The sequence below is a fragment of the Schistocerca americana genome, unplaced genomic scaffold (genome assembly GCF_021461395.2).
Source record: "Schistocerca americana isolate TAMUIC-IGC-003095 unplaced genomic scaffold, iqSchAmer2.1 HiC_scaffold_204, whole genome shotgun sequence".
Lineage (NCBI taxonomy): Eukaryota > Metazoa > Arthropoda > Insecta > Orthoptera > Acrididae > Schistocerca > Schistocerca americana.
In genome coordinates this window covers 40,048-55,743 of record NW_025725911.1, presented here as the reverse complement: position 1 = coordinate 55,743, position 15,696 = coordinate 40,048, and the positions used below count along the sequence as shown (strand labels likewise).

The 15,696-nt window shown below is 45.2% G+C and overlaps 24 non-coding genes across 24 annotated transcripts; 12 read left to right on the top strand and 12 right to left on the bottom strand.

Moving 5' to 3' along the window:
• Positions 1–261: 261 nt before the first annotated feature.
• Positions 262–350, bottom strand: Trnay-gua. The gene is given in 2 exon segments: positions 262–297; positions 314–350. It is a non-coding gene; the product is annotated as a tRNA-Tyr (tRNA).
• A 248-nt stretch (positions 351–598) lies between these two features.
• Trnaq-cug lies at positions 599–670 on the top strand. The gene has a single exon. It is a non-coding gene; the product is annotated as a tRNA-Gln (tRNA).
• A 358-nt stretch (positions 671–1,028) lies between these two features.
• Positions 1,029–1,117, bottom strand: Trnay-gua. The gene is given in 2 exon segments: positions 1,029–1,064; positions 1,081–1,117. It is a non-coding gene; the product is annotated as a tRNA-Tyr (tRNA).
• A 248-nt stretch (positions 1,118–1,365) lies between these two features.
• On the top strand, positions 1,366–1,437 carry Trnaq-cug. The gene has a single exon. It is a non-coding gene; the product is annotated as a tRNA-Gln (tRNA).
• Positions 1,438–1,795: 358 nt separating this feature from the next.
• Trnay-gua lies at positions 1,796–1,884 on the bottom strand. Its single transcript is given in 2 exon segments — positions 1,796–1,831; positions 1,848–1,884. It is a non-coding gene; the product is annotated as a tRNA-Tyr (tRNA).
• Positions 1,885–2,132: 248 nt separating this feature from the next.
• Positions 2,133–2,204, top strand: Trnaq-cug. Its single transcript has one exon. It is a non-coding gene; the product is annotated as a tRNA-Gln (tRNA).
• Positions 2,205–8,912: 6,708 nt separating this feature from the next.
• Trnaq-cug lies at positions 8,913–8,984 on the top strand. Its single transcript has one exon. It is a non-coding gene; the product is annotated as a tRNA-Gln (tRNA).
• A 358-nt stretch (positions 8,985–9,342) lies between these two features.
• Positions 9,343–9,431, bottom strand: Trnay-gua. The gene is given in 2 exon segments: positions 9,343–9,378; positions 9,395–9,431. It is a non-coding gene; the product is annotated as a tRNA-Tyr (tRNA).
• Positions 9,432–9,679: 248 nt separating this feature from the next.
• On the top strand, positions 9,680–9,751 carry Trnaq-cug. Its single transcript has one exon. It is a non-coding gene; the product is annotated as a tRNA-Gln (tRNA).
• Positions 9,752–10,109: 358 nt separating this feature from the next.
• On the bottom strand, positions 10,110–10,198 carry Trnay-gua. Its single transcript is given in 2 exon segments — positions 10,110–10,145; positions 10,162–10,198. It is a non-coding gene; the product is annotated as a tRNA-Tyr (tRNA).
• Positions 10,199–10,446: 248 nt separating this feature from the next.
• On the top strand, positions 10,447–10,518 carry Trnaq-cug. Its single transcript has one exon. It is a non-coding gene; the product is annotated as a tRNA-Gln (tRNA).
• A 358-nt stretch (positions 10,519–10,876) lies between these two features.
• Trnay-gua lies at positions 10,877–10,965 on the bottom strand. The gene is given in 2 exon segments: positions 10,877–10,912; positions 10,929–10,965. It is a non-coding gene; the product is annotated as a tRNA-Tyr (tRNA).
• Positions 10,966–11,213: 248 nt separating this feature from the next.
• Positions 11,214–11,285, top strand: Trnaq-cug. Its single transcript has one exon. It is a non-coding gene; the product is annotated as a tRNA-Gln (tRNA).
• Positions 11,286–11,643: 358 nt separating this feature from the next.
• On the bottom strand, positions 11,644–11,732 carry Trnay-gua. The gene is given in 2 exon segments: positions 11,644–11,679; positions 11,696–11,732. It is a non-coding gene; the product is annotated as a tRNA-Tyr (tRNA).
• A 248-nt stretch (positions 11,733–11,980) lies between these two features.
• Positions 11,981–12,052, top strand: Trnaq-cug. Its single transcript has one exon. It is a non-coding gene; the product is annotated as a tRNA-Gln (tRNA).
• Positions 12,053–12,410: 358 nt separating this feature from the next.
• Trnay-gua lies at positions 12,411–12,499 on the bottom strand. Its single transcript is given in 2 exon segments — positions 12,411–12,446; positions 12,463–12,499. It is a non-coding gene; the product is annotated as a tRNA-Tyr (tRNA).
• A 248-nt stretch (positions 12,500–12,747) lies between these two features.
• Positions 12,748–12,819, top strand: Trnaq-cug. The gene has a single exon. It is a non-coding gene; the product is annotated as a tRNA-Gln (tRNA).
• Positions 12,820–13,177: 358 nt separating this feature from the next.
• On the bottom strand, positions 13,178–13,266 carry Trnay-gua. The gene is given in 2 exon segments: positions 13,178–13,213; positions 13,230–13,266. It is a non-coding gene; the product is annotated as a tRNA-Tyr (tRNA).
• Positions 13,267–13,514: 248 nt separating this feature from the next.
• Positions 13,515–13,586, top strand: Trnaq-cug. Its single transcript has one exon. It is a non-coding gene; the product is annotated as a tRNA-Gln (tRNA).
• Positions 13,587–13,944: 358 nt separating this feature from the next.
• Positions 13,945–14,033, bottom strand: Trnay-gua. Its single transcript is given in 2 exon segments — positions 13,945–13,980; positions 13,997–14,033. It is a non-coding gene; the product is annotated as a tRNA-Tyr (tRNA).
• A 248-nt stretch (positions 14,034–14,281) lies between these two features.
• Positions 14,282–14,353, top strand: Trnaq-cug. Its single transcript has one exon. It is a non-coding gene; the product is annotated as a tRNA-Gln (tRNA).
• Positions 14,354–14,711: 358 nt separating this feature from the next.
• Trnay-gua lies at positions 14,712–14,800 on the bottom strand. The gene is given in 2 exon segments: positions 14,712–14,747; positions 14,764–14,800. It is a non-coding gene; the product is annotated as a tRNA-Tyr (tRNA).
• Positions 14,801–15,048: 248 nt separating this feature from the next.
• On the top strand, positions 15,049–15,120 carry Trnaq-cug. Its single transcript has one exon. It is a non-coding gene; the product is annotated as a tRNA-Gln (tRNA).
• A 358-nt stretch (positions 15,121–15,478) lies between these two features.
• Trnay-gua lies at positions 15,479–15,567 on the bottom strand. Its single transcript is given in 2 exon segments — positions 15,479–15,514; positions 15,531–15,567. It is a non-coding gene; the product is annotated as a tRNA-Tyr (tRNA).
• Between the last annotated feature and the right edge of the window lie 129 nt (positions 15,568–15,696).

Here is a 15,696-nt window from a genome sequence, read left to right as displayed (position 1 = left end):
ACGTCTATGAAACGGCTGAATATTGGTGCGACGATGTGACCTATATAGCACATTAAACGAGTAATGCCTGTAAGAGCAAGCAATTTTACGATAATTCGGAGAAATATCATTATCCTACGAAGGCTAAGAATCCCATGATTATCAACTAGCTATTACAAGCTGAGCAAATGAATTTCCTTTAAAATAGGTTTAAAACATAGGGAGGTTCTGACCGAGTGGGCATGCTCTGGAGCCTCTTTGCTCCTGAGATTAGAAAAACAGTCCTCTGGGCCGGATTTGAACCAGCGACCTATGGATAACTGTGAATCCTCCACTACAGTCCACCGCTCTACCAACTGAGCTACCAGAGGCTCTGCATACTTTCCTGTCCGTTCTGATTGCTTTACGTCCGTCCCTGTCTTTCGTTTCCACACACTGCTACTCAGCGCGCCCATATAGACGCACAGGAAATGCAGTCATCGGCTGCAACTGCAAACATTGCCCAGATTAAGTTTTATAATGCTCGATCGTGTCAATTAGGTTAAAAAATGCAAGTAGGAAGTGTCTGAAGTACGTCAGAATACTGCTAAATGTATTTACGCGTCCCATACTCGTGTCTGGTTCCATGGTGTAACGGTTAGCACTCTGGACTCTGAATCCAGCGATCCGAGTTCGAATCTCGGTGGAACCTTCGTTTAGTCTAAATTTTCTGTAATAAGCGTTTCTCGCCGAGGAAGTATCAGCGATAGGCTCAGGGATTTAGTTTCTACGTTTGTGTTAAAAACGAGACGTCTATGAAACGGCTGAATATTGGTGCGACGATGTGACCTATATAGCACATTAAACGAGTAATGCCTGTAAGAGCAAGCAATTTTACGATAATTCGGAGAAATATCATTATCCTACGAAGGCTAAGAATCCCATGATTATCAACTAGCTATTACAAGCTGAGCAAATGAATTTCCTTTAAAATAGGTTTAAAACATAGGGAGGTTCTGACCGAGTGGGCATGCTCTGGAGCCTCTTTGCTCCTGAGATTAGAAAAACAGTCCTCTGGGCCGGATTTGAACCAGCGACCTATGGATAACTGTGAATCCTCCACTACAGTCCACCGCTCTACCAACTGAGCTACCAGAGGCTCTGCATACTTTCCTGTTCGTTCTGATTGCTTTACGTCCGTCCCTGTCTTTCGTTTCCACACACTGCTACTCAGCGCGCCCATATAGACGCACAGGAAATGCAGTCATCGGCTGCAACTGCAAACATTGCCCAGATTAAGTTTTATAATGCTCGATCGTGTCAATTAGGTTAAAAAATGCAAGTAGGAAGTGTCTGAAGTACGTCAGAATACTGCTAAATGTATTTACGCGTCCCATACTCGTGTCTGGTTCCATGGTGTAACGGTTAGCACTCTGGACTCTGAATCCAGCGATCCGAGTTCGAATCTCGGTGGAACCTTCGTTTAGTCTAAATTTTCTGTAATAAGCGTTTCTCGCCGAGGAAGTATCAGCGATAGGCTCAGGGATTTAGTTTCTACGTTTGTGTTAAAAACGAGACGTCTATGAAACGGCTGAATATTGGTGCGACGATGTGACCTATATAGCACATTAAACGAGTAATGCCTGTAAGAGCAAGCAATTTTACGATAATTCGGAGAAATATCATTATCCTACGAAGGCTAAGAATCCCATGATTATCAACTAGCTATTACAAGCTGAGCAAATGAATTTCCTTTAAAATAGGTTTAAAACATAGGGAGGTTCTGACCGAGTGGGCATGCTCTGGAGCCTCTTTGCTCCTGAGATTAGAAAAACAGTCCTCTGGGCCGGATTTGAACCAGCGACCTATGGATAACTGTGAATCCTCCACTACAGTCCACCGCTCTACCAACTGAGCTACCAGAGGCTCTGCATACTTTCCTGTTCGTTCTGATTGCTTTACGTCCGTCCCTGTCTTTCGTTTCCACACACTGCTACTCAGCGCGCCCATATAGACGCACAGGAAATGCAGTCATCGGCTGCAACTGCAAACATTGCCCAGATTAAGTTTTATAATGCTCGATCGTGTCAATTAGGTTAAAAAATGCAAGTAGGAAGTGTCTGAAGTACGTCAGAATACTGCTAAATGTATTTACGCGTCCCATACTCGTGTCTGGTTCCATGGTGTAACGGTTAGCACTCTGGACTCTGAATCCAGCGATCCGAGTTCGAATCTCGGTGGAACCTTCGTTTAGTCTAAATTTTCTGTAATAAGCGTTTCTCGCCGAGGAAGTATCAGCGATAGGCTCAGGGATTTAGTTTCTACGTTTGTGTTAAAAACGAGACGTCTGTGAAACGGCTGAATATTGGTGCGACGATGTGACCTATATAGCACATTAAACGAGTAATGCCTGTAAGAGCAAGCAATTTTACGATAATTCGGAGAAATATCATTATCCTACGAAGGCTAAGAATCCCATGATTATCAACTAGCTATTACAAGCTGAGCAAATGAATTTCCTTTAAAATAGGTTTAAAACATAGGGAGGTTCTGACCGAGTGGGCATGCTCTGGAGCCTCTTTGCTCCTGAGATTAGAAAAACAGTCCTCTGGGCCGGATTTGAACCAGCGACCTATGGATAACTGTGAATCCTCCACTACAGTCCACCGCTCTACCAACTTTTTTTTTTTTTTTTTTTTTTTTTTTTGGGCCTCCCATCTCCCCATACAGCCCATCCATTCGCTCACCTTTTTTGCCTTCTTCGGCTAGCTTCGATGCTATACTCTTGTGATGCTATTTCACTGTGGATATTCTGAAATGTATAGTTGTTATATTTTGATTCCTTGGTGTTTGAAGTGATATTGAAAAATTTTTTTTTATTATTTTTTTTCTTTTTTATTGTTGTTTTTGTTTTATTTTTGTTGTTTTTTTTGTTTTTTTTTTGTTTTTTGTTTTTTTTTTGTTTCTGTTAATATTGTTTATTTGATTTTACTGCATGCGGAGGTGCAGGGTGCCGACGTCATTCAAAGCTCGTCTTCTCGAAAGTTTGTTATGCCTTTGGCTTCCCCAAGCGATGGCTTGGACTAGTCTGATATATTCCATTTTTGCTGTGTGGTTTCCCAAGTCGCCTTCTCTTAGCTCCGAACGACTCAGGCGCCAAAAACTGCGCTCTGCATACGAATGTGGAAAAGAGAAATGATGAAATCCATGTTGCCGCGGAATGAGTTGAAGAAGAAGGAAAGAAAAAAAAAATGAAGAAATAAATCCTGTTTCATCTTCCCTCGTCGACGTCAAAGAAATAAAGAAGCAAGTAATGTTCGCAGTTGAGTGAAACGGATACATCTTCCATGTAAGTTTGCAAACATAAAACATAAACGAAAAACCCAGTGGACACCACGTCCAAACGAATGGTCAGCTTCACCATCCATGTTGGGAGAATGTAAATCAAATTCCTGCTGAATTAACGGAGACGAAGGGCTAGGTTAAACAGACATTTAAAACACCAAGCATGAACATTCCAATCAGTGACTACTGCAGACACCATGAATGTCGACTTTGTTCCTTTTCTTCTTTTTCGTTGTTTCATTGTTGTCGTTGGACATATTTGTTTTTTTTTTTTTTTATTTGTAATTTATTTATTGAGATTTTCATTTATATTTGAGAAGGTGGATATATACGTGGCCGTGGAAGAAACCTTACTGAATTCGTTTACAGGGTCGTGATTTGGAGCGCTAAGATATAATTTGCAAACTTTTGCCTATGTTTGACATCCTGCATTAGCAGTTGTGCCTGTGTGGCGAGGTATAATCTGTAGTCCAGGTATGAACGCCCCTCCTGGGCGCCAAGCAAGTAACATAGGGTGTGTCCAGCCAACCACGTCCAGGTGTTTGCCTTGGTTGTGGGGTAGTACGCGTCGTCGGGTTGGAGCACGGACGTAAGAGAGATGTGCCGTCGTGCCGTGCGGCAGATCAAAGCCATGGTCATTCTACACCATTCCCAAATAAGACTGTTCGCACCACAAACACATCTGTGTTGCAAAGTGTCGACAAGGCCGCACTCCCTACATTTGTCAGTAGCTGACAAATGTATTTTATGAAGTTTTTCGGCTGTGGGTAGAGTTTCATTAACAACTTTATACCACAGTGATCGAATACCGGTATCTAGCACTTTGTTATGTATAGTCTTCCAGATTAGAGCCCAGTCTTTAGAGGGATACTTCAGTTCCATGCGGTTGACCCTGCCTGTGTCGTTCAGTAGCCGGTAGAGGTTGGCAGTGGTAAGGTCACGTAGCGGGACTCTCGATTTCATTTGGAGATAACTACTTTCCAAAAGAAACATCCTAATGTGGTTTGCTTTGAAATGCGTTTCCCGAAGGTTGATGGGGATGTGCATAGTCTGAGGCTGAAATGTGCGTATGGCCATACTCAGCGCACTGTCAGGATATTCGTGGCAGAGCTGCAGTGTACGCCGGATCAAGAGTGCCTTACATTTGGTTTGAACATCCGTCAGGCCGAGGCCGCCTTTGTCTGGTGGGAGAGTGATGACATTGATGCCCACCTTGAAGATGTCACCCCTCCAGATGTACCAACCTACTGCCGACATAATTTTCCTCGCAACACTGTCGACCACAGGAAGTATTTGCCCGACATACCAAATTTTCGAGAGAATCATGGTATTAACGAAATGAACTCTCTGCAATAAGTCCTGTTCTCTGCCTTTATGATACTGTAAGCAGCCCCGAGACATAGCCAAAAGATGTTTCCAATTGTCTACCGTTGTTCGTAGGGGGCAACTGCTCATCTTGATACCAAGAAGTTTGAGAGTCGCACATCTTCTGTACGTCAAAGGGGCGTCTGTGCGAAATCCACTGCCTATAGGCAGGAGGCAAGTCTTTCCATAGTTTAGCTGAGAACCGGAGGCTCGCTCGTAATCGGTGATACTATTCCTAACGGCCGTGAGGTCTTGTTCCGAACGCACAATGACACCCACATCGTCGGCGTACGCAATGCATTTGAGGGTGCTGGAATACAGGTTTAAACCTGGAAGGTTACAATTCAGCATCCTTACAAGTGGCTCAATTGCGATCACGAAGAGACACATGGACATGGGACAGCCCTGTCTGATTGACCGCTGAATCGGAATCCGCCGGGTGAATTGACCATTGACGATGATCTGAGAAGTGGCCGAGGTGTACATGTTGCTGACCATTGCAGTAAAGCCGTCACCAAATCCTAAGTGGTTCATGGTGTGGAAGAGGTAGCGATGCAGGATCCGATCAAAGGCCTGACATTGATCTAAAGCCAAGATTGCTGCTTCCGGGCGTGTGATTGCAGTAAACGAAACGAGCTCCCTGTAATCGGCAAGACATTTAAAGATCGTGCGGCCCGGGACCGCTGCTGCCTGGCTGTGATGTATAATTTTTGCAAGGACATGTTTAAGTCTACCTGCTATGACGCGGGCCACAATCTTGTAGTCAGAGTTCAACAGGGAGATAGGGCGGAATTTGGCAATATCCTGATGGGGGTATTCTTTTGGGACCAAAACGATCAGGCTGTCATTGAAACCAGCTGGTAACTGTTGGCCGGCGCGCAGTTCATTGCAGATGCAAACAAAACAATGTTCGAGGAGGTCCCAGAACTGCTTATAAAATTCAATCGGCAGACCATCAATGCCGGGCGATTTGTTGGCCTGAGCCCTGCTCAGTGCCTCCCGAATCTCCACCGCGGTGACATCACTGATCAACAATTGCCTGTCGTCCTCATCGAGCGTTGTCGGAAGATATGCATGCATCGCCGCGATTGCCGCATCATCGGCTGGTTGTGCTCTGTATAGTCGCTCGTAGTAGGCCGTTAGAGACTCCTTAATTTCAGCCTGGGTCGTCACAAAGGTACCGTCTTCAGTTCGTAAGCGGGTAATCAATTTTTGTCGTGCGCGGCGTTTCTCTGTCCCTAGGTGGAAGGCGGATGGTTGTTCGTCAGAAGTGCCGGCGCTATCTCGCGAACGGATTTTAACGCCTTCCATTTGCCTGCGTTTGAGGAGCGTCAACTTTGATTTGATCCGTTTAATCTGAAGAAATTGTTCCTGCGTGACATGTGCTTCAGAATACAAGTCACGGAGACAGCGAAAATAAAATTCAAAAGTCTCTTTCTGCATCCGGCTCCTGTCAGAACTATACGCCTTCAAACAACGAATAAGCCTAGGTTTTGCACAACGGCACCACCACTGCGTTACCGATGGGAATGTTGGTCGTCGACGTAAACAAATTTCCCAGGCGTCTTGTAGACGGTCTCGTAACTCCTGTTCCCTGAGAATACTGACGTTAAGTTTCCATCCTGTCCGACCACGGAAAGTTTGCTGGCGCGCCATACGAATGATACAATGGTAAGCTAAATGGTCGGAAAAATACAGGGGCCACGTTTCCGAGGAAGATACCCGCTCTCGCAGGTTTTTCCCCACGTAGATCCTGTCGAGGCGGCTGGCCATTTGTGCAGTATGGTACGTGAAGCACCGTTGTTCCCCGTGTGTTATTTCCCACGTATCCTCCAGCTCTAATTGACGTACTGTTTCGCCGAGAGTAGCACATCCATTAAAGTTCGGCCATTGGTCCTTTGGCTTCAAAACACAATTAAAATCGCCTCCGATAACCACGTCCTCCCGGCTGCGGCGCAAAAGATATAATAAGTCAGTGGCAAAGAACTGAGCTCGTCTCGTTCTATTCTGATTCCCGGAAGGGGCATATACATTAACAAATCTAATGCCGTTGATAAGGCACGCTATACCCCTGCCATTTTCGAGTCGTTCAACGTCGGAGACGGCCACGCCCACTTTGGTTAATAGAGCGGTACCTGAAGAACTGTCTGGGGTGGTGTTTTTGAGTAATTGGTAGCCAGGAATGTCAGGCTGAAATTTATCATCGACCTCCTGCAACAGCACAATATCAGCATCGCAGCTGTATAAATAATCACGAAAGCTAGAGAGCTTCTGTACAGAAGTAATTCTATTAACGTTAATTGTAGCTAACTTATAATCCTGGTAGGACTGCATGAACTGCTAAATGTTGGCAGAAAGAGAAAAAAGCAAAGTAGATATGCAGAAGCACAGAAAATTATAACCTTTAGTAGGTATCAGATAGGTAATCATCGTCCCCCGTCGGGTGTTTTGAGACAGGTCGTGTCGTACTTAAGTCGCCGACCGGTAATGCGGGTAAATTTCCTGGAGATGGCCCTACCACAGACAGGCTCTGGTCCATTATTACATCGTCAGTGTCATCTGCCCAATTGACCACATGAACAGCGGCCACCTCGCCAATTGAGCCCTGATCATTTTGAGATTGATGATCGGGGGTATCCCTGAGGTCCTCACGAGGGTTCTGTTCCTCGTTCGCAGCGACCTGGCCGTCACCATCGGGGTGGGGCACGGAGACGTCCGAGACCTGTGGGGTCTCATGCAGCGGCTGTTCAGTGGGGTCGTCAAGAGAGACGTCAGGCAAGGAACGGGCAATTTGCGCCCCTTTTTCGCGCAAAGGTGGTGCGGTGTGGGCGGCATCTTTGTGGGCGATCCTCCTTTTCTTGTGTTTCTTGGGAGAAGTTTCGACTCTTTGAAGTTCTGCAGCCGACGAGGAAGAAGTGGAGTCCTGAGCAGGAGGAAGTGCATTCTGAACTGAAATGGGATCCATATTGCTGTTAACGTGGCGACCAGTGTGAGCTTCCTGGGAGTGAGCAACCTCTTGGTGGCTGTCTAAAGACGGAACCGCCGGGATGCTACTGGCCACCGGTACTTCTGTAGTAGGAACAGCGATGCCGGCCAGACTGGAAGTGTCCATGGGCGTATCTAGATCAGTGTCCGAAGCCCTGGGATCTGTGACCACGTCAGGTTGCACCGCCGCGGCCGTGGTCGAGCGGAATGCCGCTACATATGTGAGAGGCAGTGTCGACATCCTGTTAGTTGCCGTCCTTTCGCCAGGTGGTAATTGCGTCACTCGTCGCTGCATACACTGAGCGCGAACGTGATCAGTGGCACCACAACCTGCACAAGTTCTAGGTTGACCGTCGTACATAACGATCGCCCTGTATCCACAAATAGTGAGATATGACGGGATGTGTCTCTTCAACTCCATCTTGACCTGACGAACACCGTTCAAAACAGGGACTTTGAAAGACAACCACTTTTCGGCAACATTGCTAATGACCTTACCATAGCTGTCCAAAGCAGCGTTGATGTGTTAAGCGGGTACTTCAAACGGTAGTTCGAATATTCGAACGGTGCGGACACCAAACCCTGCATGAGACACGAGAACCTCTCCAACATTCCCATCACAATGCTTAAACTTCAAACGACCACTACAAGAGTCAATGATTTGTTCACAGATTTCGGCAGATTTAAACTTTATATAGGCAGTGCTGCTAACTATCGATAAATGGACTCCAAGAATGTCATCAAAGGATCGTTTCAAAGCTTCCTCAATCCACGATTCTAATTCAAACGATTTTGGTCTTGCATAGTTTGAATCAAACACAAACTTCAAAGTATCCCGTCGTGTTAAGTGACTCATGTTGGAATCCTACACATAGTCCAAACAATAACACGTCACTGTGTACAGCAAAGGCGGCACTCACCACAACAGCCAGCAGCAGCGGCGACGTAAGCACCACACGTCCGCTCACCACGGCCGCCGAGGGCCGACTGTCCCAACTGAGCTACCAGAGGCTCTGCATACTTTCCTGTTCGTTCTGATTGCTTTACGTCCGTCCCTGTCTTTCGTTTCCACACACTGCTACTCAGCGCGCCCATATAGACGCACAGGAAATGCAGTCATCGGCTGCAACTGCAAACATTGCCCAGATTAAGTTTTATAATGCTCGATCGTGTCAATTAGGTTAAAAAATGCAAGTAGGAAGTGTCTGAAGTACGTCAGAATACTGCTAAATGTATTTACGCGTCCCATACTCGTGTCTGGTTCCATGGTGTAACGGTTAGCACTCTGGACTCTGAATCCAGCGATCCGAGTTCGAATCTCGGTGGAACCTTCGTTTAGTCTAAATTTTCTGTAATAAGCGTTTCTCGCCGAGGAAGTATCAGCGATAGGCTCAGGGATTTAGTTTCTACGTTTGTGTTAAAAACGAGACGTCTATGAAACGGCTGAATATTGGTGCGACGATGTGACCTATATAGCACATTAAACGAGTAATGCCTGTAAGAGCAAGCAATTTTACGATAATTCGGAGAAATATCATTATCCTACGAAGGCTAAGAATCCCATGATTATCAACTAGCTATTACAAGCTGAGCAAATGAATTTCCTTTAAAATAGGTTTAAAACATAGGGAGGTTCTGACCGAGTGGGCATGCTCTGGAGCCTCTTTGCTCCTGAGATTAGAAAAACAGTCCTCTGGGCCGGATTTGAACCAGCGACCTATGGATAACTGTGAATCCTCCACTACAGTCCACCGCTCTACCAACTGAGCTACCAGAGGCTCTGCATACTTTCCTGTTCGTTCTGATTGCTTTACGTCCGTCCCTGTCTTTCGTTTCCACACACTGCTACTCAGCGCGCCCATATAGACGCACAGGAAATGCAGTCATCGGCTGCAACTGCAAACATTGCCCAGATTAAGTTTTATAATGCTCGATCGTGTCAATTAGGTTAAAAAATGCAAGTAGGAAGTGTCTGAAGTACGTCAGAATACTGCTAAATGTATTTACGCGTCCCATACTCGTGTCTGGTTCCATGGTGTAACGGTTAGCACTCTGGACTCTGAATCCAGCGATCCGAGTTCGAATCTCGGTGGAACCTTCGTTTAGTCTAAATTTTCTGTAATAAGCGTTTCTCGCCGAGGAAGTATCAGCGATAGGCTCAGGGATTTAGTTTCTACGTTTGTGTTAAAAACGAGACGTCTATGAAACGGCTGAATATTGGTGCGACGATGTGACCTATATAGCACATTAAACGAGTAATGCCTGTAAGAGCAAGCAATTTTACGATAATTCGGAGAAATATCATTATCCTACGAAGGCTAAGAATCCCATGATTATCAACTAGCTATTACAAGCTGAGCAAATGAATTTCCTTTAAAATAGGTTTAAAACATAGGGAGGTTCTGACCGAGTGGGCATGCTCTGGAGCCTCTTTGCTCCTGAGATTAGAAAAACAGTCCTCTGGGCCGGATTTGAACCAGCGACCTATGGATAACTGTGAATCCTCCACTACAGTCCACCGCTCTACCAACTGAGCTACCAGATGCTCTGCATACTTTCCTGTTCGTTCTGATTGCTTTACGTCCGTCCCTGTCTTTCGTTTCCACACACTGCTACTCAGCGCGCCCATATAGACGCACAGGAAATGCAGTCATCGGCTGCAACTGCAAACATTGCCCAGATTAAGTTTTATAATGCTCGATCGTGTCAATTAGGTTAAAAAATGCAAGTAGGAAGTGTCTGAAGTACGTCAGAATACTGCTAAATGTATTTACGCGTCCCATACCCGTGTCTGGTTCCATGGTGTAACGGTTAGCACTCTGGACTCTGAATCCAGCGATCCGAGTTCGAATCTCGGTGGAACCTTCGTTTAGTCTAAATTTTCTGTAATAAGCGTTTCTCGCCGAGGAAGTATCAGCGATAGGCTCAGGGATTTAGTTTCTACGTTTGTGTTAAAAACGAGACGTCTATGAAACGGCTGAATATTGGTGCGACGATGTGACCTATATAGCACATTAAACGAGTAATGCCTGTAAGAGCAAGCAATTTTACGATAATTCGGAGAAATATCATTATCCTACGAAGGCTAAGAATCCCATGATTATCAACTAGCTATTACAAGCTGAGCAAATGAATTTCCTTTAAAATAGGTTTAAAACATAGGGAGGTTCTGACCGAGTGGGCATGCTCTGGAGCCTCTTTGCTCCTGAGATTAGAAAAACAGTCCTCTGGGCCGGATTTGAACCAGCGACCTATGGATAACTGTGAATCCTCCACTACAGTCCACCGCTCTACCAACTGAGCTACCAGAGGCTCTGCATACTTTCCTGTTCGTTCTGATTGCTTTACGTCCGTCCCTGTCTTTCGTTTCCACACACTGCTACTCAGCGCGCCCATATAGACGCACAGGAAATGCAGTCATCGGCTGCAACTGCAAACATTGCCCAGATTAAGTTTTATAATGCTCGATCGTGTCAATTAGGTTAAAAAATGCAAGTAGGAAGTGTCTGAAGTACGTCAGAATACTGCTAAATGTATTTACGCGTCCCATACTGGTGTCTGGTTCCATGGTGTAACGGTTAGCACTCTGGACTCTGAATCCAGCGATCCGAGTTCGAATCTCGGTGGAACCTTCGTTTAGTCTAAATTTTCTGTAATAAGCGTTTCTCGCCGAGGAAGTATCAGCGATAGGCTCAGGGATTTAGTTTCTACGTTTGTGTTAAAAACGAGACGTCTATGAAACGGCTGAATATTGGTGCGACGATGTGACCTATATAGCACATTAAACGAGTAATGCCTGTAAGAGCAAGCAATTTTACGATAATTCGGAGAAATATCATTATCCTACGAAGGCTAAGAATCCCATGATTATCAACTAGCTATTACAAGCTGAGCAAATGAATTTCCTTTAAAATAGGTTTAAAACATAGGGAGGTTCTGACCGAGTGGGCATGCTCTGGAGCCTCTTTGCTCCTGAGATTAGAAAAACAGTCCTCTGGGCCGGATTTGAACCAGCGACCTATGGATAACTGTGAATCCTCCACTACAGTCCACCGCTCTACCAACTGAGCTACCAGAGGCTCTGCATACTTTCCTGTTCGTTCTGATTGCTTTACGTCCGTCCCTGTCTTTCGTTTCCACACACTGCTACTCAGCGCGCCCATATAGACGCACAGGAAATGCAGTCATCGGCTGCAACTGCAAACATTGCCCAGATTAAGTTTTATAATGCTCGATCGTGTCAATTAGGTTAAAAAATGCAAGTAGGAAGTGTCTGAAGTACGTCAGAATACTGCTAAATGTATTTACGCGTCCCATACTCGTGTCTGGTTCCATGGTGTAACGGTTAGCACTCTGGACTCTGAATCCAGCGATCCGAGTTCGAATCTCGGTGGAACCTTCGTTTAGTCTAAATTTTCTGTAATAAGCGTTTCTCGCCGAGGAAGTATCAGCGATAGGCTCAGGGATTTAGTTTCTACGTTTGTGTTAAAAACGAGACGTCTATGAAACGGCTGAATATTGGTGCGACGATGTGACCTATATAGCACATTAAACGAGTAATGCCTGTAAGAGCAAGCAATTTTACGATAATTCGGAGAAATATCATTATCCTACGAAGGCTAAGAATCCCATGATTATCAACTAGCTATTACAAGCTGAGCAAATGAATTTCCTTTAAAATAGGTTTAAAACATAGGGAGGTTCTGACCGAGTGGGCATGCTCTGGAGCCTCTTTGCTCCTGAGATTAGAAAAACAGTCCTCTGGGCCGGATTTGAACCAGCGACCTATGGATAACTGTGAATCCTCCACTACAGTCCACCGCTCTACCAACTGAGCTACCAGAGGCTCTGCATACTTTCCTGTTCGTTCTGATTGCTTTACGTCCGTCCCTGTCTTTCGTTTCCACACACTGCTACTCAGCGCGCCCATATAGACGCACAGGAAATGCAGTCATCGGCTGCAACTGCAAACATTGCCCAGATTAAGTTTTATAATGCTCGATCGTGTCAATTAGGTTAAAAAATGCAAGTAGGAAGTGTCTGAAGTACGTCAGAATACTGCTAAATGTATTTACGCGTCCCATACTCGTGTCTGGTTCCATGGTGTAACGGTTAGCACTCTGGACTCTGAATCCAGCGATCCGAGTTCGAATCTCGGTGGAACCTTCGTTTAGTCTAAATTTTCTGTAATAAGCGTTTCTCGCCGAGGAAGTATCAGCGATAGGCTCAGGGATTTAGTTTCTACGTTTGTGTTAAAAACGAGACGTCTATGAAACGGCTGAATATTGGTGCGACGATGTGACCTATATAGCACATTAAACGAGTAATGCCTGTAAGAGCAAGCAATTTTACGATAATTCGGAGAAATATCATTATCCTACGAAGGCTAAGAATCCCATGATTATCAACTAGCTATTACAAGCTGAGCAAATGTATTTCCTTTAAAATAGGTTTAAAACATAGGGAGGTTCTGACCGAGTGGGCATGCTCTGGAGCCTCTTTGCTCCTGAGATTAGAAAAACAGTCCTCTGGGCCGGATTTGAACCAGCGACCTATGGATAACTGTGAATCCTCCACTACAGTCCACCGCTCTACCAACTGAGCTACCAGAGGCTCTGCATACTTTCCTGTTCGTTCTGATTGCTTTACGTCCGTCCCTGTCTTTCGTTTCCACACACTGCTACTCAGCGCGCCCATATAGACGCACAGGAAATGCAGTCATCGGCTGCAACTGCAAACATTGCCCAGATTAAGTTTTATAATGCTCGATCGTGTCAATTAGGTTAAAAAATGCAAGTAGGAAGTGTCTGAAGTACGTCAGAATACTGCTAAATGTATTTACGCGTCCCATACTCGTGTCTGGTTCCATGGTGTAACGGTTAGCACTCTGGACTCTGAATCCAGCGATCCGAGTTCGAATCTCGGTGGAACCTTCGTTTAGTCTAAATTTTCTGTAATAAGCGTTTCTCGCCGAGGAAGTATCAGCGATAGGCTCAGGGATTTAGTTTCTACGTTTGTGTTAAAAACGAGACGTCTATGAAACGGCTGAATATTGGTGCGACGATGTGACCTATATAGCACATTAAACGAGTAATGCCTGTAAGAGCAAGCAATTTTACGATAATTCGGAGAAATATCATTATCCTACGAAGGCTAAGAATCCCATGATTATCAACTAGCTATTACAAGCTGAGCAAATGAATTTCCTTTAAAATAGGTTTAAAACATAGGGAGGTTCTGACCGAGTGGGCATGCTCTGGAGCCTCTTTGCTCCTGAGATTAGAAAAACAGTCCTCTGGGCCGGATTTGAACCAGCGACCTATGGATAACTGTGAATCCTCCACTACAGTCCACCGCTCTACCAACTGAGCTACCAGAGGCTCTGCATACTTTCCTGTTCGTTCTGATTGCTTTACGTCCGTCCCTGTCTTTCGTTTCCACACACTGCTACTCAGCGCGCCCATATAGACGCACAGGAAATGCAGTCATCGGCTGCAACTGCAAACATTGCCCAGATTAAGTTTTATAATGCTCGATCGTGTCAATTAGGTTAAAAAATGCAAGTAGGAAGTGTCTGAAGTACGTCAGAATACTGCTAAATGTATTTACGCGTCCCATACTCGTGTCTGGTTCCATGGTGTAACGGTTAGCACTCTGGACTCTGAATCCAGCGATCCGAGTTCGAATCTCGGTGGAACCTTCGTTTAGTCTAAATTTTCTGTAATAAGCGTTTCTCGCCGAGGAAGTATCAGCGATAGGCTCAGGGATTTAGTTTCTACGTTTGTGTTAAAAACGAGACGTCTATGAAACGGCTGAATATTGGTGCGACGATGTGACCTATATAGCACATTAAACGAGTAATGCCTGTAAGAGCAAGCAATTTTACGATAATTCGGAGAAATATCATTATCCTACGAAGGCTAAGAATCCCATGATTATCAACTAGCTATTACAAGCTGAGCAAATGAATTTCCTTTAAAATAGGTTTAAAACATAGGGAGGTTCTGACCGAGTGGGCATGCTCTGGAGCCTCTTTGCTCCTGAGATTAGAAAAACAGTCCTCTGGGCCGGATTTGAACCAGCGACCTATGGATAACTGTGAATCCTCCACTACAGTCCACCGCTCTACCAACTGAGCTACCAGAGGCTCTGCATACTTTCCTGTTCGTTCTGATTGCTTTACGTCCGTCCCTGTCTTTCGTTTCCACACACTGCTACTCAGCGCGCCCATATAGACGCACAGGAAATGCAGTCATCGGCTGCAACTGCAAACATTGCCCAGATTAAGTTTTATAATGCTCGATCGTGTCAATTAGGTTAAAAAATGCAAGTAGGAAGTGTCTGAAGTACGTCAGAATACTGCTAAATGTATTTACGCGTCCCATACTCGTGTCTGGTTCCATGGTGTAACGGTTAGCACTCTGGACTCTGAATCCAGCGATCCGAGTTCGAATCTCGGTGGAACCTTCGTTTAGTCTAAATTTTCTGTAATAAGCGTTTCTCGCCGAGGAAGTATCAGCGATAGGCTCAGGGATTTAGTTTCTACGTTTGTGTTAAAAACGAGACGTCTATGAAACGGCTGAATATTGGTGCGACGATGTGACCTATATAGCACATTAAACGAGTAATGCCTGTAAGAGCAAGCAATTTTACGATAATTCGGAGAAATATCATTATCCTACGAAGGCTAAGAATCCCATGATTATCAACTAGCTATTACAAGCTGAGCAAATGAATTTCCTTTAAAATAGGTTTAAAACATAGGGAGGTTCTGACCGAGTGGGCATGCTCTGGAGCCTCTTTGCTCCTGAGATTAGAAAAACAGTCCTCTGGGCCGGATTTGAACCAGCGACCTATGGATAACTGTGAATCCTCCACTACAGTCCACCGCTCTACCAACTGAGCTACCAGAGGCTCTGCATACTTTCCTGTTCGTTCTGATTGCTTTACGTCCGTCCCTGTCTTTCGTTTCCACACACTGCTACTCAGCGCGCCCATATAGACGCACAGGAAATGCAGTCATCGGCTGCAACTGCAAACATT